This window comes from Camellia sinensis, chromosome 12 (genome assembly GCF_055761805.1).
Source record: "Camellia sinensis isolate YWXY chromosome 12, ASM5576180v1, whole genome shotgun sequence".
NCBI classification, from domain to species: Eukaryota; Viridiplantae; Streptophyta; class Magnoliopsida; order Ericales; family Theaceae; genus Camellia; species Camellia sinensis.
Window position 1 is genome coordinate 86,576,762 of NC_138972.1, and position 4,800 is coordinate 86,581,561.

Sequence of the window (4,800 nt, forward strand, 5' to 3'; positions counted from 1 at the left end):
ATAAGAAGCAAGAATATAAATATAAAATATAAGAAAATGAAAGATTAAAAATTCACCTTCCAAAGAAAGATTGAACTTCTTGATTTCCAAACTTCCTCTTGATCACCCTCAAGTGTAGGAAGTGTGTTCTCAAATTCTCAATTCGAAATTATGGAGTTTATGGAGTTTGTGGTATGGAAAGTGGCTAACTTTCAAGTTTTTCTCACTTTCAATCACTAAACATTCTTCCTTATGATCGAGGCGATTGATCTTTGGCTATATCAGAATTTTTGGAGTGATTTTGGTGTATGGAAATGAGGAATTTCAGTAGCTATGGAAGGTATGGGGTGTATATGGAAGATAGAAATATTTTTGGCTAAACAACTCAAATTTTCTCTCTTTTTTCACTCTTTTCTCACTCCTTTCTCTTCAATTTCGTGGTCCTCCTCCTCTCTTACAATATGATCATTCTATATAGGCAATGAGGGAGAGTAAAGGTCAAAAAGAAGGTGGGAGACAAGGTGGGAGACAAGAATGTGATAGGAGGGCAAATTTTCAAGGTGGTTGCATGGGATACTCCTTTATGGATGCAAACAAAATATCTTTTTGACTATGGAGGATGATTAGGTATAATGGAGGATGAGTGGATGCACTTGAATGGCTCAAAAAATGGGTAAATGGGTTGTCCCAACCGAACCAAAACCAAGAAAAATGGGCTATTGTTGTTTTGGGTCGAATCAACAAAATCTGCTTTTAAGCCCAACTTCAAATGGGCATATCTCCCCCATATGGACTTGGTCTAAGGTGGTTCTTGGGTCCAAATTGAAGCCCCAGAAGTCTACTTTCCAATGGTGGTGGCCTCACATTTAAATTCCAAGTGTACAAAGAGATATGCCTAATTTAGTGAAGGCTGTCTCGAGCTGGATCAACAAAATCTGCTCTTAAGCTCAACTTCAAATGGGCATATCTCCCTTATTTGGACTTGGTATAAGGTGGTTCTTGGGTCTAAATTGAAGCCCCAGAAGTCTACTTTCTAATGGTGGTAGCCTCACATTTAAATTCTAAGTGTACAAACAGAAATGCCTAATTTAGTGAAGACTGCTCATTTCCTTCTTAATGATTTGATACTCATCCTTTTCCTAAACCAGCTTTCTTTCATCCCCTCCTATTTCCTTCAACTCCAAACCTATAAAGAAGATATTTTTAAATATTTTTCAAAAATTTCACCTCCCTTCCATTTATTTCCACTTTGTCCTTACTCGGTTTACTGAAAAGTGCAATATTTTAATCGAAATGGAAGCCTCGGGACATCGTAGAAACATTTAAAAAAACATATTTTGAAAAGAGGGTTTTAAGGTCTAAAATAGTTTGGCCAAAAAAATGGGTGAAGGTTGGGATTAAAACTTAAATTCCATCTTTCTTTCTGAGAATTTTGTGAGAAACACATTCTAATTGTCATCATCGGGTAATCAAAAGAAAGCGCCCGAGTCTTAGGGCCGGTCAAAATGGGGTGTCTACATCCGGCCCATGAGAAATAAAGTTACTTCGGTCAAAAAGAGATGAAGTTACTTCGGCTCAGGAATTGTAAAGCTACTTCGGTTTGGACAACTTGAGTTAGTCCGGTCTCCGAGTTAGTCCGGTCATGACGAATTCTGGATAGGTCGGTCGAGACCTTGTTGCTCGGTAGCTCGGTCCCAACGTATCATGGTTCATGCAAGGGAGAACCAAGATGAGGAGTAAATGGAAGGGCCGAACTAGGGATAATTCGGCCTACCTCGTGGCTCAGCTTAGCCAGTTTACTCCGGTTAAATGGTAGTTCGGCCGTAGTAAAAACCATCCCACTTGGTTTAAGCAGTGGGGGGTGTAAAAGGATAAGCATTATCCTTTAGGAGTATGAATCCTAGGAGGACTCTGCATGGAGAAATAAAAGTCCTACTAGGATTGTGTCACACGAAACCTATAAAAGCTCACAAGCATCACCTTGGAGGAGGTAACATAACACAACATACAATTTTGCTTCTTGAATACATTGAGCTTTGTCTGTTTGTCAAGTTTTCTGACTTAGGTATCGGAGAGGTTTCCGGCACACACCCGCCGGCTAGCTCACGTTTGTATTTTCAGGTGATAAAGCGACGTCGTACGGAGGAGCGTGGACTTAGTCAACAGGATTATACGAGGAGAATTATTTCCTCCCCGTACAAAATCAAACTCAAATTAAAGGAGTATTGTGTTGTGAGTGTTGTTTTAATTTGGAGTGTAAAAATAGATTCCAAAGAAGCAAAGTTATCTAATTTATTTTTAGGTTGTGTTAATTTGGATGGGGCAGAAACAAAATAGTCTCAGCAAATTGATAAATCAAGAAGCATGTATTCCCCTTCCAAGATGTAATCGACTAGACAACGCATTTAGGGAATGTTTGATTGGAAGGATTAAAGCATGGGATTAGGATTATTAATCCATGGGCCCAATCATCCTATGTTTGTTTTGATATTTTGGTTTAGGACTATTAATCCAATGAATAATTAATCCAACAAATTTGTAGGATTATTAGTAATGAGGTAGGGGTGGGATAGTTAATACCACACTAATTTAATAAGATTATTAATACCTCACTATTAGTATTGTGAATCAAACATGGCCTTATGGCCTCTGGGATTTTGTTTTGGGGATCAACTCAATGAGCAACAACTTGGACTCTGTCATAAATTGATTCAACAACAAATTAGTGCAGCTCTCTGGGTTGAATGTACCAGAAATAGTGGTGGGGAAGGGTTGGGAACCGGAATAAGTAGGCTTGAGAGGAAAAAAACGACAATGATAGGTAGCTCAAATTTTTGTGGCTCAAATGGCTCAAATCTGTCAAAACGACGTCGTTTTGACAGATTTTGAGTGTAAAACGACGTCGTTTTGACAGATTTGAGCCATTTGAGCCACAAAAATTTGAGCTACCAAACATTTTCCGGAAAAAAATAAGTGAGCGTGCATCTTTCTTTTGAAATTTAAGATTAGAATATAATTTTTTTAATTTTTTTTTTATTTTAAATGTGATGGTAGAGATAAAATTAATCAGTGTGTTTAGTTTAAATTTTCTGGATTAAATTTTTTGGTTTTCTTATTTTTTTTTATTTTTAGTGAATATTTTTAAATTTTTAAACATTTTTTTACTTTTTTATATAGATGCATCTTACTTAGACATATCTAAAAAATAAAAAAATTGTGAAAAAATATTTTAAAAAATTTATAAACACATAAAAATACAAAAAATATATTGAATTCTTATATTTTTTTTACAATTTTTTTAATTTTTAGGTATATTTATGTTATGTGTGTTTAAAAAATAAAAAAATTGCCTAAAATATTACAAAAAAATTCAGTAAAAACAAAAAAATATAAAGAATAAGAAAGTAGAATTTTTTGAAAAAATTATTTTTGGAAAAATAAAACCAAGCAAGCATAATATGATTTCAAAAATTTTGGAGATAAAATTAAAATTACTTAAAATTTGGGGATGTAATTAAAAATTGAGACGAAGTATAGCGTAACAATGAAATTTTCTCTTCCTTTTTACTTAGCGACTAAGTAATTTCGCTTACGAGACGATAAATTGGTGATATTTTAGGGTGTCGGATTTGAAAGGACAAAAATGAGGACAGAGCCAGCTGGCGCAGGGATCAGAGTGCTTGTGGGGTCACACAACAATCACGTGCCGTCACACCCCTCCTACCATACTTGAAACTAAGACCCTCCACGTGGCGAATCACAGCTCATTAAACACGTGTCGTCATCCTTTGAATGTCTCAAACTTTGCGGACCACCCGTCCTAAAATTCCGAAACTAGGTGAATAGGAGTGAGTATGGTCTGAATTGGATCGGATTGGATAAAATCAGAATCAATTTGTTATCTATGGTTCTTAAAAAATCGGAATCAATTCAATCTGTTTAAATCTTAGAATCAATCCGAACCAATCCATTTAAATACGGATTGGATCGATTTAGGACCACGGATTCACATAATTAAATAACAAAATATATATATATATAACACTTTAATTTTATAAAAATATAAACATAGCGCTATATTACTTCTATAATAGTAACAAGTTTTTCTATAATAGCGACATAATGTTCTAGAATTTAGACAATCATAAAAAAACTTGTTTCATCATAAGTATTTAGACCATTACAAATTAAAACTAAAAACTAACAAACAAAAATAATAAAAGAAGATATTATACGAGGTTTAAATTTGAGTTTAGATTTTATATAAAATAAGAGAATATACTATGGGAGAGGATGTATAATAAAAATATAGATTATTTGTATACGGTTCGGATCGGTTCCAATCCGAAACCGTGGTGTTCAATCCGGAACCAATCCATGGACTACGGATTTTTAATTCTTCAACCCATAACCGAACCACGGATTCAAAAAATCAATCCAAACCTATCGGATTGGACTGAACTGGACTGGATCGGATTACGAATTTTACGGATTTATTATTCAGCCCTATAGGTGAATGCCAGGGTTGGTTTGGGGAGGTTTTTTATTTTTTTTTTTATTTTTTTAATATTTTAAGAAAAATAATAATTTAAAGAATTGATCCACTATTTAAATTATTTGAGAAATTAATTAGTTTTTTGAAATAGTATTTTGAAAATTTTGAAATTGAAATTGCATGTTTAAGATGTAATTTCACCTTAAAATCGAATGATGAAAATATAATTTTTAAAAGTGAAGTCCATGTCATCATAAATTGTATTTTTTACATACATTTCAATGTGAAATTGCATGTTAAAAATGTAGTTTTAATTTAAAATTATT